Raw genomic sequence first — 22243 nt, 5'->3', positions numbered from 1 at the left:
AAAGGATCCAAAAGGATCCCAAAGGATGGATCTCTATCCATCTGGATCTCTGTGAGTTCAAAGCCACAGTGGAAACAGCCAAGCATGGTGACTCATGCCTTTAATCCCAGGAAGTGATGGCAGGAAGCAGACAGGTATATAAGGTATGAGGACCAGGAACTAGAGCTGGTTAAGCTTTTAGGCTTTTGAGCAACCGTTCAGCTGAGACCCATTCAGATGAGGACTCAGAGGCTTCCAGTCTGAGGAAACAGGATCAGCTGAGGAATTGGCAAGGTGAGGTGGCTGTGGCTTGTTCTGCTTCTCTGATCTTCCAGCATTCACCCCAATACCTGGCTCTGAGCTTGTTTTTATTAATAAGACCTTTTAAGATTCGTGCTACAGAACTGAGCTGGAAATCTTCTCCCTGCTGAGTAGCCTCAGCCTGTCAGAAGGTGCTGTGTAGGATGCTGGAGAAGAAAAGATATTGATGGCTTTACCCAGCTGTGCACTTTACGAACCACAATATCAACCTGACAAGCAAGATGTACCCAAATGTGCAACCGTGGCATGACCGTTTAGGGGGCTAACTAACTGCTCTCAGATTATATGTGAGGCCCACCCTACATGAGGTAACATGTGCCTGGTACTGTTAACCCACTCAAAAACCCATGCCTAGGGCAGCCATGAGGAGAAGATAATACTGATGCTTAGCTAAGTAAACACATTGTCAAACTGCCTTTTAAATACTCGTGTCTGTATATCTACCCAAATACCACTCTCAACTCAGAGAAGCCCCATTTTGCAATGAACAGTGGTGGATATACTGGTCGCAGCCTAAGATGCTGAGATTAAGTGACAATTGAGGGTCTAGCGATAAGCAAGAGATTTATATCCCTCCCCCCTCTAAGGATCAGAGAACATTTCAGAAGAGAGTGATTGGAGTGATTGGCGGGGGTGGGGGGTGGTGGGGGTGGTGTAAGGTCTGGAAGACAGAGAAAACACGTGAAATCTCTAGACACGATATAATAGTTGCAGTCATGGAATCTCAGCAGCTCCAGTTACTTACAAGATAGACCTTGTCAACACTTAATCATGGATGATGGAGGGATTCAGGTACTCCATCCTTATTGCTGAACTATTGGTTACTGATAGTCACTGGGAGACAGACAGCTGTGGTCTTCAGTTGTGTGCCCACTGGTGATCCCAGCAAGCTCCAATGGATAGTTCTGATCTCATGGTCACACAGACGGCCCTGGTCAAAGAGAGTAGGTCACAAACAAAAATAGAGAATTTGGGAAACAGATTAGTAGAAAAGAAGGGGTGGACGAGGGAGAAAAGCTGAGAAGGATCAGAATGCATTACATGCATATATGCAACTGTGATGATGACTATATGGGCTTTGAGAAAAATAAAAGGCTTAGTTGATGCTGCATCTATTTTAAAAATTAAGGCATACTGCGTGCCAAAAGAGATCTTGGAGCCTGCCATGGTTTCCAACCTTGAGTTTGACACATCCAAATTGTAGCACATTGTAGCAAAGAATGTACTAAAATTCTTTCCCTCAGATTCTAAAACTTGCAATTTTATACCCATATACTGATTTAGGGAAGAAAAAGAATAGCTAAATTAAGAGACTGGAGAAATGGCTTAGCTGTTAAAGTACCCACTGGCATAATCATACGATCTTAAGACTATCCAAGACCCATGCAAAAGCCAGGTACTCTAGTGTATACCTTTAATCCTAGCACTGGGCAACAGAGATGGGCATATCTTGCCAGCCTAGCCAAACCGATGAGCCTCAGATCTTGTGAAAGAGCCTGTCTCAAAAACTAAGGTGGATATTGGAGGTCAACCTTTGCCATTCACATGCATGAGCATCTACATAGACAAATGTACACATCCCCATGAACACAGGCAACTAACACACACACGTATGCACACTCACTCACACACTGCTAGCTAAATTACCAAGCAGTTAAACTCAGGGTTGATTTCACAGTTCCAGAAACCAGAAGATACAGGTTTCCTATTGTTCATTCTATCCCATGAAGATTTTAATGAGTCTGTGACTGGTAAAAAATGAAAATATATTAGCAATAATAATGTAAAAATCATGCACTAATTTTATTCCATGCTTAGAAGACATTTCTGAAGAACATGGTTCTCTTAAGCCTAAAATGACATCCTCTCGACACATGCACATATCGATCTCCTTCTCAAGTGACCAGCTGAGTTCAGTGTGAGGAAAGAAAGCTTATTTGCTTCTTGTCATTAATAGTTAATTGTTATGGCAGTCTCTCAGATGGGAGATGTTGGGGAGGGAAATTATAGCCATCCTTTGTAGAAGTGTGTAATATTATTAAAGGTGATCACATGGCTGAAAAATAAATGTATTCCTTGGGGGAATAAAGGGAGTAGGCATGTAGATTTTTCTTTTTCGCTTCTCTAAAGCACTTTTATAAGTGGTCCACATGGGATAGTAAATCAGTGTTAATGCTTCAAGAAAGCTCCTCTGGACTGGAACATTGTGCACTTATGTGTCTCAGAAGCGGGTCTTTTGGAGTGTAGCACGGGTGCCCATTACCATCTCACAATTATTGGATTGTGTCTTTCCTCCATTCTACTGTTGGTATCTCTTGTGCCATTAAACAGGAGTTTAGAACATTATTTTACATTACTGTGTGCTGCCTTCTCACCTAACACCTCTGAGATTTTGTGGCTTCCCTAAGTGGGGAGAAGAACAGAAGAAAATTGACCAATAAAGGTTAGCTGGTGGAGAGAAATAAAAAATGTAACTGTCTTAGACCACAGTAGAAAGACATAGTAGAAGACAACACCCACTGAACAATACAACTGCTAAGGGGTTCCTGACTAACGTGTAGAAAGCTGGACACTGATGTAGCATCTTAAATAAATACAATCTTACAAATATCAATCAATGTTAAATAAAACTCCTGAAGTTTTGGGTTATTTGGAGTCATGAGTTCTGTACATGGTGTCAGAGAATATTTTAGGTTACCTCTTGTGTTCACTGTTTACATTTGTGACCTTGAGCATGTCACCAAAGAGAGAACATAGTAAAAGACTAATTTAAGTGACCTTGTAGATGTAACCAACCGTCTTATTAAATAAGAAACACAGAACCAATGTAAAAGAGAAAGCCAAGAGGTCAGAGCTCAGAGCTAAAACATTGGTTCTGTGTTTCTTATTTAATAAGATGGTTGGTTACATCTACATGACCTAGTACATGCAAAGAGCTCAGAAAATTCAAATATTGTTAATAATAACCATAAATATCAACTCTGACCTAAATTTGCTTTGAGTGTCTGGAAAAATGTGATGGAAGTGGTTTAGGGACAGAATTGCCCAAGACACCTGGTGTACCATACCTGGAAGTCAATCTATATCCAAGGTGGTATTCATTAAAAACATTTATTTAATTGCTATAGCATTGACTTTTGATAACGCTAGAAAGCTGAACAAACAAAAACACATTACAAGTGCATACTTTGACTTACTTGATCAGCAGACTATAAATATTACCTTTTTTTAGTTTTGCTTTTTAAACCTGTATGGAGAGTCTCAGATTTGGGACCATGTTTATTGAACTTCTCACATAAAATCAACACAAAGCAGAATTAAAAAGTGTCATATTTTGTAGGCATCTGTCAGTGGATGATAATGTCCCATGAAATTATTATTTCAGAATAGTGTCTTTCCTTGTCAGTTGGTTGAAAACTATAGTGAGGCCGTCAAATGCGAGCATCTGATGCTGATGCTGGAGATGCTCTTTTTGTCTTGTATTTTTATTGATGGGAGGTTTTATGATGCTGTACCTACACCCCACTGTCTTCCTTATCATTGCTAAACTACAATGACACCTGGGTGCACGCTGACTATGTCAGATGCCTCTCTGCACATTTGTTAATGTGTTAACCTTTGGTATTAGAATCAGCTAAATCAAACCCTGGTAAACGCTGACAAGGTGTGCAGTTATGGGATTGCCACAATGCATTCAGTTAGGTTTGATTTTCCTTACCTATGATATCTTAGAAATAACTGCTTGAGATCCTTTGTCTTTCTGTGAAAGACAGACGCATAATTATGCTATTTTCTTAAGATAAAAGAAATATTCATGGCACTGAGAGTCCTATTATCCTTTAGATGCTAGGTACACTTCTCATCATGGTGTTCTCACTCTCCTTTCAAAGCTATCTGTGTTCCTAGTACATTTATCAGAGAAATACTTTATCAGTGGGTGTTTCTAGGCAACCTAAGTTTTTGGTAAAAATTTCCTATTTATTATACGTAAAAACAGCAATCTCATTAATTTGACATTGGAGAAAATGGCATTTTAGAATTGATTCTAAAGTAATTGTTTAAAAGTTAAATGGTCATTCTATAAAATGTTTATATATGCTAATCATTTACCATTCATTTTGACATGTACATAGAAAGTAAGAGAAAAGATTTCTCTAAAAGTAATGTTTAAATTTTTAAAGACTTGCTTATTTTATTTGTGTGAGTGTTTTGCCTGCATGTGTGTGGGCACCATGTGCATGCCTAGCCCACTGAATAAGGAGGAAGCATCAGATCCCCTGGATCTGGAGTTACCTATGGTTATGAGCCACCATGTGGGTGCTGGGAACCCAACCAGGGTCTCTGCAAGAACAACAAGTGCTCTTAACCTCTGAACCATCTCTCCATTTCCCGATGTTTATATTCTGAATGACTAAATGGTATTGATATTACATTTAATGTTAGAAATTTATTAGGCAGTTCCACCAGAGCAGACATTTAATAAATGTCTCCTGCAGACCAAATACTTAGAACTGAATGGAGTTTGAGTCATCTCATCCAATCACCACGATTGCTAACTAATTTTTAAAGAGGTTTTTAATTGGGATACAGCTACTAAAAATAACTTCAGGGTGGGCCTACATGGTATAGAAGCATTACCTATATAAATGTATAAGGAAAGTCAAATTTACAAAGATAAAGAGTAAAAGACAATGACATGACTGGAAAATTACAGTTGTATTTATCTGACTGTCCATGGCTGTTTTTCTTTTCTTTGTGTACCATCTTGCAAAAAAAACAGATCACAGATGTGTCTTCCGTTTCCAAAGTTTATCTACATATGGTGAAAATTAACCCAGTAACATTCAGAATTCAGTGTTGTCCAAGAATAGGTAAAATATCAACAATGAAAATGTTTAAGCCATTTAGAAGATTTTACTGAATGTCTTCAGAGAAAATGAAATGCGAAATAATTCACTTAGTTACTGTGTTCACCTTTTACCTATCACTGTTAGATGAAATGGTGGTGATAATGAATGAAACTATGTCCCATCCACTTGACATTTACTGTTGATTTGGGCTGAGGGCTTTAGTAGAAAGGTGACACTACCTGAAACTTCCCATAAATGAAAAACACATTGAATAAAAATGTATTTATCTAGTGTTAAAGATGTATAAGTTTATTGACTAGGAAGGGGAAGTGTTGGTCGAAGAATACAGTTCTACCTAGTAGAAGAAATAGTTTGAGAGATCTATTGTATAGCATGGTGACTACACTTAAGAACAATGTGTAAAATGGGCAAGAAGGTCATATCCATTAGAAAAACACTCCCTAAGAAGAGAGAGAAAATAAGTAACAGAGGCCATCCAATGAAGTTTAATTTTTCACATGTAAGAACACTGTGGCTTAGCAACCCTGACTAGACCCAATTCTTAACCATGTCCCATTCTCTCCTGATGCCACAAGCCTTCTGCTTTTGGGCTCCCCCTTTATGGTTACAAAGCAAACAACCACACCACTATGTATCAGTGTTCAGAGAAAAAGGAAGCGGCATCATCCCCTCTGGGGCCTGTCCCTTTTATAAGACGACATCAGCTGTGCCTGCGAGTGTCAGAAGTGTACAATGTAATCATACACAGCTATGCAGGCAGGCTGTAAAAGCAAGGTTTTAGTTTCCGATAAAACTTTCAATTCCATTAAGTGTGATTTCCTTAACAATAACATATTGAAACAAACTAAGAGAACTTTTGTCTTTTCTTGAAAGATAGAGGCATAGGTAAGTTGTTGTGTTCAGGGAAAATATCTCCACATAAACAAATTAAGTCCGGCAAGAATAAATAAGATATAAAAACAGAAAAAGAAGGAATTTCTGATTTAGGGTAAGAATTTCAATGGAAGAATCACATCGTCGGGGCTTTTAGGATAAATGAGATTTGGTAGAGGAGTTATAAGCTACCATTCAGCCAGATAAGCACAGGGTGTATAAATGATGCATCATATTTAGAAAATAGACAGATGAAATTATGGTATGTGCTGATAGCAAAGTTACATGCTGAGAATGTACAAAGACATTTCTGGATTCATTTATGAGGATTTTTTATTGCTATGCCATATAATTTCACTTTTATTATTCTCCAGAACTTAAAAAAAAATAAAATTTCATGACCCAGCAATGAGATTTGATGATTTAGACCCAACCTTCACTGCCTCCTGTTCATTCCTTCCTACCACTATACTCCACATCCATGCCAGAATCTTTGATCCAATAGACTTTCTTACCACCATCACCATCCGCCAAACAGCATCCTCATTCTACATTTACACAGTGCCTCTTGCTATGAATTCCGCTGAAGATACCACTTCTCTGTCTAAACTGAAGGGCTACCCTGATTCAAGGCCCATCCGAGATACAATGGAAACATGTCTGCTCACTTGGCCACATCTAGTCACTCTGTGTTGTCCTGCTAATAGAGTTTGATGGGCTTGCTACGGTTCTTTGATGCAATGGATGAGGTGGGACAGATCGAAACTCCTACTCTGGATTCGTATATCAGGAATGCTGACTCAGCCCCAGTTCAAGGAGGCTTTCACTTCAGGTGACCCCAGATTGGCAGATGGTCTGAACTGCGTTAAAGTGCAAATGACTGGGTGCAGCTCCCCAGTTTCTCCCTATGTCCCTCTAAAATACTTCTGTAGTTGGTCATTTACCTCAAGCCCGTGGGAATATTGCACCTACCAAGTCCAAGAAGGCCATAACTATACCTTCAATGCCTGCTTCACCTCTTGACCAAGGAAGGGACCACATTAGCACTTCAGAATCTCTCCATTCCCATATAAGAATTTTTGCTTTGTACCGTATTCTATTCCATGTACACCAACTTAATCAGAACATTGAAACTATTTGTGTGTATTTTGTAAATGGTAGCCTGGTGGTTAAGAGGGTAGGTAGGCCCTAGAATCAAACTGTCACAGTTCAAATCTCAACTTAGAAGGTATGTCATTTCAAACAATGCACCTCAGTTTCCTCTTCTATGCCATGAAGAGCATCACAGTAGTGGTACTGAATTGTGAGGATTAAGTGAGCTAGTCCATGGAAATGCTTTCTGCCAATGTCTCAGATTAACTGACCTTACTTGTCAAATTTGGACAGTTATCTCAGGGAAGAAAGCTCTCACTCATATTTGTAATTTCCAGAATTATCTGTTTGGAAATGAATGCATGTCTAATTTAACTGATTTTAGTAGTTGGTGGCTTCAGAAAGAAAAGCAAACACTGGCAAGGGATGGTAGTGGAACCAGGCTTGCCACAAGCACAGAAAGTGACTAGCCCCATTGAGATATACCAGGGTCCAGGAGTAGCTCAGTGATAGCATAGACCAGGCCCTGTGTTGACTCTCAAGAACTCCCCACCCCCCAAAAAAGGAAAGATAGAAAAAAGAAAAGAGCAGGGTAGGAAAAACCATCACAATAAACTCCTGGAGTGGATGTAAAATTAACAAAAGTCCTTCAAAAATCATAGACTTTGGCTCAGTAATTGTGATTCTATAACTTTTCAAGAAAATTGAGAGATGAACCTAATATTGCAGGATAAAATGGAAACAAATGTGTCAGTCAGTAAGGATTAATTAAATAAGTTTTGGAATATTTACACAAGGGTAAGATAAACCCATAGTTTTAAATTTAGAAAATGTCAGTATCTGTTAAGTGAAAGCAAAGAGATGACGTTATAGAGCACAAGGCCATTTCTGTTACACACACACACACACACACACACACACACACACACACAATACACTCTTATTTATGTATGATGGAACAAGCCTAGGGAGAGATGCATTAAATATTAATTACCAACTTGCAGTGAAAATGAGTACAATTTTTTATTTTTTCATCATACCATGCTTTTCAAATTTCGACAGTGGGCAATCTGTGAAAATAGAGGTTTTTTTGGTGACATTGACCATGAAACTTGAGTTTTTACAAATGTCACTGCTATGACTCATGGTTTGCAGTCCATTCATGCATTTGCTCAGGCTTTCAGCAGACTGTCTTTGGAGGTGAAGACATTGGGTGATGTGGTGAATGCCAGAAACCAGAAAGCAGGCTGCTTTTAACCTTGTTTCTGTCATTAACTTTTGTCTGGCCTTGAACTAACTTTCTTGATTTTTACTGAATTGTCTGGGGTCCTTGTACCGTGTTGCTCTGGAGGGGTAGGTGAGTTTATTTCTTAACTAGCTAGCATCAGTGATCTTCAAATGCTGAAACAACACAGCCAATCAAGCAGCTTTATGTAAAGAAAATGCACAACTTAACTAGATTTGTTTTACACACACACACACACACACACACACACACACACACACATACACACACACACACCAGGACCAAAAAAGCATGACATCACAAAATATAAAATTCAAGAAAGCACACACAGTCAAAGTCACACAACAGATTGATTCTTATTTAAATCTCTCTTTCTCTCTCCCCTTCCTATTCCTCCAACCCTCTTTCCCCTTTTTATCTCTTCCTTCCTTCTTACATTCTTTTGTAGTTGTTAATACTCACACTGTTGTATAAGGAACTCAGGACCTTGCACAAACTACCACTGAGCTGTCCACCTAGTCATCTACTGATTCTCCCAAAATGTCAAACGCTTGTGCTATCTTGAAAGCAAGTACATCCTTAATATTTTCACCCTAGTCTCTACATTCATACAGATATATTCATGCTTATGTGTGCAAATACACACACACACACACACACACACACACACACATATACACCTTAGGAACTGTCAGGAAGATAGATGGCATGTGGTTCCTCAGAATGAAAAATCAATTCCGTTTCCTCATCAAATATGCAGAAATGACCTAATCATGTTCAGAAAGAAGGAACTGCACTGACTTCTAATGGATAATAAAGTCCAGTGTAGAATTTCTTTCCTGAGTTTTACTGATCTTATTTCTGTATGACCTCATTCTGTTTCTATGAACATTATTACTATCTTTTGTTTCATGCCATCCTGTAATAGAGCCAAAGGTACTGTATAAAAACCTACACGCACACGAGTCCAGTGATAAATCTTCCACTCACCTTACTATCAGCCTCAAGGCTCCATGCTCCAAATGCTTTATATTAGGTACTCTTTGTTTATTTAATTATTATCTAACAGGTAATTTAAAAAATATGGCAGGGATGGGACAATGTCTCAGTGAGTCAAGACGCTGGCCATCATGCCTGATGGCTTGAATTCAGTCCTCAGGAGGAGAAAAACAACCTCTATAAATGTCCTCTGACCTCCTCATAGACACACATGCTCCCACATAAATTAATAATACATGTAAAAAGTTTTAATATCATTTTAAAAATAGAACTGCATTTAGAATTACACAAGAAATCATTGTCTTGTTATTACTGCAATATTCAAAACCACTTTAACTGCCTTCCATTATGTAGCTAACTTTCATTTTTTTGCAAAATTTGACTCCTACACAACTCTTCTCAATATACTCATCACTGTGTAACAGAATAAATCGAGTAGTATTTTTGTGAATCATGAAAGGACACCTGGGAAAATGTAGCTCCTTAATAAAATTGTTTGAACTTAAAATTTTCTGTTTCCACAGACAGCTGCTTTCAGTTGGTGCTGCCTTGTTTCGCGGAATTAGACAGTTCTTTTAGTACTGCCATTTGGTTTGCTTCAGTGTGACTCTGAGCGATCTAATATTCTTTCTTTGCTAGTAGGAGCCAAAGTCAGGGGTAATGATGCTTTAGTCTGCACAAGCACTCTCTTCAGCAATGTGGACCAAAGACTAACTGACACAGGTTCCCAAGAAATAGTCTCCTTGGTAGCCACAACCTACTCTGCTACACCTGTACTCCATCCATTTTCTCCTCAGAGCTTAAGAGCTAGAAGCCGACGCTGTCTACAAGTAGAAGGAAGGTGTTAGAGAAAGTGTCATATTTTCAGTTGTTGGCATTGTTGGGTGGATGGGTTCGACTGGGCTCCTCGGAGAAACAAAACCAATAGAAGATGGGGATGTTCATAAATAATGAGACTGATTCTAAGAATTTTGCTCACGGGTACAGGGTGAGAATCCTAAGAGCTTCGATCTTCAAGGTGGAGAAGATGCAGGGGACTCAACAGAACACTTCCGATGTAAGTTCAAAGGTCTGAGAAAAAAAAAAAAAAAAAGAGGTTATGGTGTAAGTTGTAGCTTGAGTCCAGTTCTGAAGGATTGACTCAAAAACAACCAGGCAGGGAGAGTGAACTCTCTTCCTTTCATAGTTTGGAGGAGCCTCACCTCTACTGAGAGCAACACTTAACCAAATCTCCCGCTCCTGCTGTCAATCTCATCCAGAAGTCCCGCCCCTGTAGTCACATTAAGAACAAGGCTTGACTGGGTACCTACCCTGTGGTCCAGCCAGGTTGACACGTGACAGTGAGTTTCAGTATCGTAGAATCCTTCTTCATACACTCAGACCTAAGACAATTGATTCCAGAGACACAAGGTTACTACCCAGCTTTTGCAATTCATAGAAGACTTAGTATAAAAAAAAAAATGTATTGATCTTATTATGTGGTTGTTTTCATTAGATTTCCATCTAACTCTCATTCTAATACTTCACAGTTCTTTTTAGAATTATTATTACTATGAATTTAAGTATATCTTCACTGTATTAATAAATTTCATTTTGTGTGCCAAGGGAGAGAATATGTACCTGGGTTAGTAGACACTTGGCCTTAGGGAAAGTCGTTAATGCTCTTGAGACAGTTCGCTCATTAGTGAATGATAGTAACTGTACCAACTGCACAGGGTTGTTTTGTTGTTTGTTTATTTTGTTTTGATACAGGATCTCCCTATGCAACTCAGAGAAAACCTCAAATGAGATCCTCCTGCCTCTGCCCCCGAGTGCCACAGCTGTAAGTGTACACCACCATACCTAGCAGGATGGTTTTAAAGGATAAATAGTCAAGGTTTTCTCTTTGTTTGTTTGTTTTTTAGGATTTGTTTTTTAAATTTATTATGTATACAGAATTCTCCCTGCACGTATGCCTGCATGCCAGCAGAGGGCACCAGATCTCATTACGGATGGTTGTGAGCCACCATGTGGTTGCTGGGAATTGTACTCAGGACCTCTGGAAGAGCAGACAATGCTCCTAACCACTGAGCCATCTCTCCAGCCTCCAGTACTCAAGGTTTTTTTGTTTTTTTTTGTTTTGTTTTGTTTTTTGTTTTTTTGTTTTTTTTTGATTTTGTTTTTTCGAGACAGGGTTTCTCTGTGTAGCTTTGCGCCTTTCCTGGAACTCACTTGGTAGCCCAGGCTGACCTCGAACTCACAGAGATCCGCCTGGCTCTGCCTCCTGAGTGCTGGGATTAAAGGTGTGCGCCACCACCGCCCGGCTAGTACTCAAGGTTTTAAGTGCAAGCACTTAGAGTGCCCAGGACACAACTGATGCAAATGAAGTATTTGCTCATCGTTATTCATCATGTAAAGCCTGATGTGTCCAGGTTTCTTCTTAGTCCTTTTTTTCTCCTGTTCTAATCCCTGGCCCAATGTGGCTGCTAGCTCTGATCTCTCTGTGTTATTGCTTCTTACTCTGTAAGCACATGGGAAATTCAATATCATGTTCTTCAACCACAGCACAGAAAAGCGAACCATGTGTCTCCACTCCAGAGGGAAAGGAGAAGATGGTTCAGACAAGGGATACGTATGATTGACTCATGGGTCTTGTGTGTTTTATAGTTGATCTTCTTTGAATTGTTATCGAAATTAATGACCACATTTACTGTAGTCCAACAGCACACTTGACATGGGCATCGTGTTTCCAGACACTTGCTGGGACTCCAGATAGACTGACAGCCTAGACATCAGAGAGAACAGAAGGCTGTAAGCCATCGTGCATTTTAATTACATTTCTGTGACTGTCTGTTGCTTTTGCCTGGCCCGTCATGATGTGTCTACTGAAATGCTGATTAACTGCATTGTGTTCCTTAAGGTTTTGCCCCAAGACTGTCCCTGCTGTGTGACAGAGCACTGTGACTTGGATTATTTAGGGTTCCATACATTTACAAAGCAGAATTTAGACTGGGCTCAAACAAAATCCACCTTCTCTTTGAGACAAATGATGCATCCAACATTTGGGATGTTCATTTTCTCATCATCAAGGATATTTTCTGATAGTATTTCCCAGAGGGAGTGGAATACCTTTTATTTAATGAAATTCTCATAATATAGCATATATATATATATATATATATATATATATATATATATCACATGAACACATATTGCTATAGGGTAAAAACAAACAGTGCCATTAACCCTTTAATGTAATAGGTGATGTTTGTAGGGCACAGATTAACTTCTCTTATAGCTACCAACTACTTTGAGATATTATCCGTATGGGGCTCAACCTCAGAAGATGAAACTATCTCAGAGGAAACAAATGTGTGATGCTTGGATCTCATTTGAAATCTTCCACTCTTGGGGAATTGAGAACAGTGTGTGTACATAACTGTAAAATAACACATGGCCTGCCATATGTCAGGAATTAGGTGTGCTTTATTTAAGTATGTATTACATTCATATGACACATATATGCATGTTCTCTTGGGGAGTTGAGAACAGTGTATGTACATAACTGTAAAATAACACATGGCCTACCATATGTCAGGAATTAGGTGTGCTTTATTTAAGTGTGTATAACATTCATATGACACATATATGCATTTTCCTAACACAGAGTTACATTTGCCATGTGGCTAAATGGTTTGTTTGATCTGTTAATTACATTGGACTTTACTTTGAAGATAAAGGTTGATGAGTATGGGGACAGTTAGGAAGGCAGGTGGAGTTTAGACTCATTTCCTCTTATCAAGGGATTAATTGTCCGTTGAACCCCTGTATTCCTCAGCTGGAACCCCAAGAGACTGCTCTTCCTTATCTCATTCATTTCTCTTTTTCATTTTTTGCTTTTTCCATTTATTTTTCATTCTTTGTTGTTTTTCTGTTTTCTTCTACCCATTTATTTACCAAAAAGATTTTGGCAAGGAAAGAAAGAAAAGAAAGAAAGAGAAGGAAGGGTGGAAGGGTGGAAGGGAGAGAGAGAAGGAAGGAAGGGAAAGAAAGAGAGAAAATATAAGAAAAAAGAAAGAAATTTAAAGAGGGTTGAAGGTACAGCACAGTGCTGTAGTGCTCACTCAGTGTATGTGAAGCCCGCCTTCTCAGAATAAAAACTTTCAAGTCACAGGGACTGTAAAGGCAAGTTTTAGTGCTGACAAAAATCAGGAGTAAAGATTCTGCAGTGACTTCATCTGTGATGATTAAATTTCTCATGGGGATTGACTAACGATAACAACTTCTAAAAAACTTTTGAGTGCCTATGCAACAGGAGTTACAGTAGGTAAAGCGACTCTGACCTCACACACACACATACACAAAAAGAGTATTAGACGTTGAGGTGAGGTGCATAGCGATGGGTATCAAAGCCTCAGAAGGTGAGGTGAGAAAGGGCCTTCTTTCGATTACATCATTAGAGTAACTTCCAGGGGGATGGCTATTTCCCATGAAGTTGGAGAAGAGCGGGATCCTGCAATGCCGTGAAAACCAAGAGAAGGAAGTTTCCAGAAGGAAAGAGCGATCCATTGTGTCAAGCCGCGGCTGAGAAAGACAGGGATGTACAGCTGTCTAGTGTGTGTGCCTCTATCGGGCCACCACTGGTGATCTTAACAGGACTGCTTCCCTTTCAGTCTTGGGACACTGTCAGATGAGTGATGAATGAAATGCAGATAACGTTAAGGTACAGGTTATGGCTGGTTTGCTGGAGAATACCTGTGTGAATAGTTCTCAGGAGCCAACCATTTTTTTTCCCCCTCAACAAAGGAAAAGAACAACAGCTAACAAAAGGAGTCATACCATATGGTTTTATTTTTCTAGAACGCTTACAAATGTTTATATACTGGCAGAAATAACCCACTAGCGACGGAGAAAACAACGACGCAGAGAAGAAGCAGAAGGAAGTTCTTGAGAACAGGACGTGGAATGGGAGCCTAAGTGAGGGGATTTGTTTGTGATAAGAATAAGAAATACGTCTCATAGTTCATGTGCTTCCATTCATTTGGTTATTTGTCCCTGTGCTTTATCCAACCTTGGTTTCAACAATTCTCGCTCATATAAACCCTCCTCTTTCTCGCTAATTAGACTCCCAGCGCTCCACCCGGGGCCTAGCTGTGGATGTCTGCATCCAGATTCCTCAGTACTTGGATGGGGTTTCTGGCACAACTATTAGGGTGTTTGGCCATCCCATCACCAGAGTAGGTCAGTCCCGGCTGTCTCTCAGCCATTGCCAGCAGTCTTTTGTGGGGGTATCTTTGTGGATTTCTGTGGGCCTCTCTAGCACTTTGTTTCTTCCTTTTCTCATGTGGTCTTCATTTACCATGGTCTCCTATTCCTTGTTCTCCCTCTCTGTTCTTGATCCAGGTGGGATCTCCCGCTCTCTTTCCCTCGACCCTCACCGTTCATTGCTCCCATTCATGTCCCGGCTGTTCATGTAGATCTCATCCATTTCTCTGTCATTGGGTGATCCCCGTGTCTTTTTTGAGGTCCTGTTTTCCAGGTAGCCTCACTGGTGATGTGAGTAGCAGTCCAGTCATCCTTGTTCCACATCTAGTATCCTCCTATGATTGAACTATGAACCAAAGGCTGAGGGGCCCCCAACTGGATCAGGCCCTCTGAATAAGTCAGACAGTTGATTGGCTTGATCTGTTTGAGAGGCATCTAGGCAGTGGTACCAGGTCCTGGGCTCACTGCATGAGATAGCTGTTTGAAACCTGGGACTTATACAGGGACGCTTGGCTCAATCTGGGAGGAGGGGACTGGACCTGCCTGGACTGAGTCTATCAGGTCGATCTCAGTCCTCGGGGGTGGCCTTGATCTGGAGGTGGTGGGGATGGGGGGTGGGCTGGGGGAAATGGGAAGGGGGCAGGAAGGGGGAGAACAAGGAAATCTGTGGCTGTTATGTAGAACTGAATAGCATTATAAAATAAAATTTAAAAAAAGGAAAAAAAAAGAATAAGAAATATGTCTCTTGCGGCACTGAGAGGCCATCACAACCATGCATTCCCGGAGAATACAGCGCTTGGCGTACATCAGAAACTCATGAAATGTTGGCTGAGTGAATGTAGTAGGCGTCCAACCCAAACCAAGGAAATAGTGTGAACCAAAGACACAGAGCGCATGGAGGAGTGCAGAGGGGCAGGAGAACTTGGAGAGTGGTGTGACTTAGGCGTGCTCCTGAATTAGCTGTTGCTTGCTTGACCTGCAGTAGTGTGTCTTTACGATCCTAATCAGACATCCTGATTTTTTTTTTACTCAAACTATAGTTTTTAATATGATAGCATAGCCTACATGGCATCTAGTTAATTTGGTTTTAGGTTTATTTGATATCTATTGTATTCCCTTAATAATGTAAGGCTCAAATGGAAAAAAAAATGTTTCCTACCTTACTAATTCATTTTTAGTTGTGTAGAAGGGTATCTAATTCATTTATCTAGGCCTGCAATTTCCCTTAGTTTCCAGGATTATTTTTAGCACTGATAAAATTACTGATTATATTCAATCAAAAGATGGATTTGCAGACTACATATCGATTTCATCTTAAAGGCAAAGGTGCTAATTGGCATTTGGCAAGATCTAATTCATGGTTATATATACAGTGTTTGCTTACGTGGCTACAAAATTATAAATTAACCAAAAAATACTGTCTACTCTGATGAGATTTTTATACACTTACTTCTATTACACTTGGCAGGGGGTCAAGAGGAATAGAAGACAGATTATCTGTTGATAAAAATCTACAAAATATATTTTGAACATACAGAAATCACAAGAGTTATTCTTGAAGATTTGTTACTTAGTACTTAACCTCCTCAGAATCTCAGACACCCAGATGTATTTAAAAAAATCAAATTCTGTGCAGAATATACATCAAATAAGATGATTTTGAAAACCAAGCATGTTTTAGAATAGGGTTATGGCTTTCCTGATGGCAGTGAATCCTGTGATTTTGCCTCTGCCTTTGGAATAATAAAATGATAAGTTTTAAAGGTCTAATATATATCTCTAGTTCAAACGCAATGCAAACAGAAATGGTGGTTATACGCATTCCAATGAAGTGTCTGAATAATGAATGATGAGGCTATATTTTATCACACAGTAATAAAAGTTGAAAATAATACACTCAGATGAATTTTGATGAGTTAATAACAAACATATAAATTTACCCTCACACATTCATGGGATGAGAGATGATATCATTTATTCTAGCGATGTTGTGAAGTTTTCATTCATGTCTTGTTAAAAGGCCATCTTTAGTTGAATCTCATTTCTTCTTCTTATGTTCTGAAGCTATTCCAATAGCCTAACGATTCAACTGAACTTTCCTTAGACTTCAAAAAATATTTGATCATAGTTATCATTTTAAAGGTGTTTCTGGACTGGGCAGATGGCTCCGTGAATAAAGCATTTGTCAGGCAAGCATGAGAACCAGAATTCAGATCCTTCAGAGGCAAAGAACAGAGGACCACTGGGACAAGATGGCTAGCTGGGCTAGTGGGAATAAGGTGGAGAGAGATTAAAAAGGACATCCAGGTTAACCTTAGGGCTTCTGCTTGCGTAGGTATAAACATGCACATGCATCTGAAAGACATGTGCACACATACTACATGCAGAAAGAAAGAAGAGAGAAAAAGGAAGGGAGGAAGGGAGGGAGGGAGGGAAAGAGGGAGGGAGGGAGGCAGGCAGGAAAGGAGGGAGGATCTTTGGTTAGCGGATAGAAGACTTAATTTAAGAGCATTGTGAAGGGGACTCTGGATGAATGTAATTTAAACTGCAAGGCTAATGAGAAACAGCAAACCGGTTGAAAAGTAACTAAGAGAATAGCACTTTAGAGTATGTAACATCCCCAAAGTCAAAGGAAACTCTTATTGCCCTACTCATTACCGCATGGCCCTAAGACTTCCCTCTCTGCCACCGGCCTCCACAGTGCCCCTGCACGCCCACACAGTGCCCCTGCACGCCCACTCCCACAGTGCTCTTGCATGCCCACGCCCACAGTGCTCTTGCATGCCCACGCCCACGGTGCCCCTGTTCACCCACGCCCACAGTGCCCCTGCACGCCCACACCCACAGTGCCCCTGCACGCCCACACCCACAGTGCTCTTGCACGCCCACGCCCACGGTGCCCCTGCACGCCCACTCCCACAGTGCTCTTGCATGCCCACGCCCACGGTGCCCCTATTCACCCACGCCCACAGTGCCCCTGCATGCCCACTCCCACAGTGCCCCTGCACGCCCACTCCAACAGTGCCCCTGCACGCCCACACCCACAGTGCTCTTGCATGCCCACGCCCACAGTGCCCCTGCACGCCCACTCCCATGGTGCCCCTGCACGCCCACGCCCACGGTGCCCCTGCACGCCCACGCCCACAATGCCCCTGTTTACCCATTCTTGCCAGACATCTGGTCATCTTCAGTGTTCCCACTCTGATATTTCTTGGGAATCCCTCACCAGCACCAACGTTTCCTTTAGTTTCATATGGCATGTGCCGAGGAGAGGTTTTCTGCTCTTTTTCCTCAGGACCACCTACTCTAGAGCCTCTAATGCCTAGGAAATCACCGTAGTTGTTCACAGTGGTGATGGCGTCCTGTGGCTGTGTCAGCTTTCAGGACTGGTGGTGATGCTCTTGACATCTGCACCAATGATGCTGCCGAGGCCACAGATCTGTGGTGCATCACTGGTGAAGCTGTATTCTGGGGCACCAATGGCAGGGGATCCTTCTCCTGCCTCCCCTGCAACATTAACATGTATTCCTTTGTGTATGTACAGAATAGCAAAAGAACATGGTAGTGTGGAGTTGTATGTGGTATGTGTGTGCGCACGCACTTCAGTTTCATCGCAGGGAGTTCTGCCACAAGTTTTGACCTGCTTCCTCATTTTTGCCTGTTTCCTTCCACCAGGTTCTTTTTTTTTTCTTTTTTACATTTTATAAAATGTTTATTGAGAAATAATTCACATAGTATACAATTTGCCTGTTTGCACAATATCCAGCATCCTCATAGGCCCATGACTCCCTCACCACTTTCTAGTTTAGAACATCGCTGTCTTCAATTTCATACACACATACAATGTATGGTGATTACATTCCACCTTATTTTTTAAATGAACATAATATTTGCAATTATAATCATTTTTAAGTTCACAATTCAGTGGCATGAATTACATTCAAGAAATTAGTTACACTCATTAATCCCCCTTTAGAGGCCTAGCCCTCACTTCTGCTAAGGAAGTTTCTTTCATGAGAAACTCCTTCACCGTTCCTAAACATAGGGCTGTTTTTTTTGTTTTTTTTTTTTTCCTAGTTCATGCGTCTTTGGTTCTGGCAGATCATTCTGAATCCGCACATGGACAGACCATTATTTCAAGGGATGCACATAGTCATAATCCATCCTATATGTTGGAAAATACAGAACTGGAGAAATGTCTCTATGGTTAAGAGCACCTGCTGCTCTTGCAGCGGACCTGAGTTCCGTTCCCAGCCTCCATACCGGATGCAGGCTCACAATCTTCGAGTAGGTACAGTAGATAATACATCCTGGATAGGAAGTGTTAAGAGAAAACATTCAAGGAGGAGGACAGGGCCAGACAAGACAATACTTTAATAAAACAATCTGGTTAGGAAGTGTTGTACCCATTTCTCAAAACCCCCAGAGACCACCAAGGAGCCGGTTTCTGATGCAAGCACTTAAGGGTCCTTTCATTCAGGTTGAACCTGGGGCACCACACGGCAGATGGAAGGAAATGTGGCGGCGGCCATGAGCCCCGGTGTAGAGTTTTTATGGGAAAAACCACAAGCCGGGAATTGGCAACTTGGGATTGGGTAGAAGGGGTATGGGGCAAGGTGATTTTTTTGAAACTATTGGTCTAAACATTGGGCACAAAACCACATTTGAAACAATTAGGTTAGACTTTTGGCGGGGAACCACAACCTGCTGGACAGGATTATCTGGATATCTTTAAGGGCCATAAACCGCAGACAGGATGTCTGCAGGGGGATGCTGCTCTGTGTCCGGTAGAGTTGTCATGGCACATTCCTGAGGTCCTTCCTGGAACTGAGTATGGCAGGTGGTCTGAGATGATGGCCCATTCCCTAAAGTTAAATCTCGGCCTTCACAGGAAGACCTCTGCAAAAGTAGTGTTTTAGGGGAAATCTGAATTGAGTGAGACACTGAGACCCACAGTTTCTAACAGTGAAGCCCCCAGTACAAAGGCCTGTAGCTAGAGTGGCCTCAGTGTGTAGGAAGGGAAGAGTGGAATAAGGGGCTGAGGGAGGGGTCTTCAGCTTGCTATGCAACCTTGAGACCCTAAGTTCAGATCCCTAAAATCCGTGTAAACGCTGGGTAGATGTGGCACCCTATTTATAACCTAAGTTTTGGAAGGCAGATCTCTAAAGCATACTCTCCAGCTCCACCAGCCTTCTCAGGCTGCTCTGGGTTTGACTGACACACTGTTTCTCAAAGAATATAGGCGGATCTCTGTGAGTTCGAGGCTAGCCTGGTCTACAGAGTGAGTTCCAGGAAAGGCACAAAGCTACACAGAGAAACCCTGTCTTGAACCCCGCCCCCCCCAAAAAAAAGAATACGGTGGACAATGGGTGGAGGAAGGTTTCTAACACTAACCTCTGACCTTCACATGCACGTGTACAAGCATGCGCTCAGCATGCACACGCACCCATACATGTACAAACACACATGCACACATGTACGTACACACACACATGCTCTCATACCACACAGATATACACAAGAAAAGAGAAAGATACTGGCAATGATGGAGGCGGGGAGCTGCTAAGACAGGGCTCGAATGGGGCCGTGTCAGATGCTAATTTTACTCTGAGATACCCCCCAGAGAGTTTTAAGATAGGACTGACATGATCTAATTTGTGATTTAAAAAAAAAAAGTCACTCTGGCTTTGTGCGGAGGCAAACGGAAGCTGGAAGCGGAGGCACCGATGAGAAGCCTGCCACTCTGATCCACAATGATGGAATTGGGGTCGCAGTGGGGGGAGGTTGCTGGAAGGGATTTTTCTGTGACTGTGGCTCCAAGGCAGGACAGATTTCAGTTAACGATAGCAGGACATAAGAAAAAGAAAGAATGATATTGTGTTTTTTGTTTTATTTGGGGGGTTTTGTTTTACTTATTTATTCATTCGTTCATTCGTTCATTCATTCATTCATTCATTCATTCATTCATTCATTCATTACTTGAGCACTGCAAGACTCATGGTACCAGTTAGAATGAGGAAGAGAAAAGCGGAAGGAGCCAATCCGGTGTGAAAATGGGTCCGGGAGGAGAGAGAAGGTTAAGCCTGACATCTAAATGGGTGTGTCGGCCCCCCCACTGGAGGGCAAGCCTTGAGTTCTCAGGGAGGCGTTCCGGTTAGTTCGCGACTGCGGTTTGGAGAAAACGAAGAGGGTAAGGACCGAGCCCTGGGCTCCCCAGCATATAAGACGAAGGGGGAAAACAAGAGTTGTAAAGGAGTGTCAGTGTCGAAGGGGAAGCAACTGGGAGAGAGAGTGTGAGGGCTTAGAGCCTAGTACGGAAAGACCATCGGGAGAAGGGAGGAACTGTGTGTGAGGGGACACGACACGCTGATGCTGATGCTGATGCTAATGATGCTGATGCTGATGCTGGGTCAACAGGATGGAGACTGAACACCAAACACTGGAGGTAGCGACTCACATTTGATTTCCTGGCAGCCAGTGCCATAGCCCGTACCTAGAACCCACTCCAAAGCAGAGTCGTCACGTGGGCCTCACCAGTTCCTCACTTGCAGGGCCATGGTAAAGAGTTTAAAAACACGTGATAAAAGCTTGCATCCCTCCTCTTAGTTTGTACCTGTCGCCTTTCCTGCGGAGTAGTAGCCCGCTCGATTGTGTACATGGTATGCTAATCACTCAGAGGGCCTAAATACTGATGGCACCCAACAGATTATCTCACCTCACTCAATCCTAGAGGCACAAAGATACAAGTAACTGAGAGGTCTTAATATCAGCTTATACAATGTCATGTTCCAGACCCAGAAAAGGTTATCTGGAATGACTACAGACTTCCTGCTGAGTCTGCCCTCACTTTGGACTCCAGGAACAACAGAGCCTGACTGCACAGGTCACCCCATGAGACTATCGCCCAGGCAGGTGCAATCATGTCAGTAAAACTGCATTGACCCCGCCCCGAGGCTAGCTTACAGAGCCGGAACTGAGACTATGAACAACCAGGCCACAGTCTAACCAAGGCTGCTTATTATGAGACCTCCTCTCTCCCACTGCCCCAATTCTTCTTCTGTTTAAATCTAAATCGTCACCAATTGGCCATTTTGTTAAAATCCTTTCCTGCTATTTTCATATTAGTTTTTTCTGATTTGCCTTGGGGAAAATGGCTGGGCCTGACGTGTTGGAACCCCAAGCATCAGGCCTCTGGCTTAGGACTCTGGCAGACAGGAAAAGAAATCAAAACAATAAATGATGCAATGTTTTCTCTTAGAAAGGGGTAACATGAGGAACGGTAGCTGGATGAGAAAACCTTTTGGTGTGTGCAGCTTTAGATGGGATTTTGTTTGTTTGTTTTTTTTTAATCAGTCTCCACACTGTAGCCCAGGCTGGCCTATAGCTCACTATGTTTTTCTTTCATTTCACACACAGATTCTCCTGCCTCTGCCTCCCACACGCCGAGGTTATGTGTGTATGCCACTGAGCCCCAAAAGCTTTGATTTAGTATGAAGATGATCTCAGGACATCTGAGGTACACCAGAAAGATCTAGTAGCCAGGGGCAAATTAATGATAGAAGAGAGAGAACTAAGCAACAGTTACCTCCCATTGGCATGCCAAAAATTATTTATGCTT

At 41.6% G+C, this 22243-nt stretch overlaps 1 protein-coding gene across 1 annotated transcript in view; it reads left to right on the top strand.

Moving 5' to 3' along the window:
• Window positions 1–22243, top strand: part of Ptprr (protein tyrosine phosphatase receptor type R) — a 246902-nt gene that overhangs the window by 104325 nt on the left and 120334 nt on the right. The window lies entirely within an intron of this gene.

This window comes from Peromyscus leucopus, chromosome 18, assembly GCF_004664715.2.
Source record: "Peromyscus leucopus breed LL Stock chromosome 18, UCI_PerLeu_2.1, whole genome shotgun sequence".
In the NCBI taxonomy this organism is placed as follows: domain Eukaryota; kingdom Metazoa; phylum Chordata; class Mammalia; order Rodentia; family Cricetidae; genus Peromyscus; species Peromyscus leucopus.
This window is presented reverse-complemented; position numbering and strand designations above follow the sequence as displayed.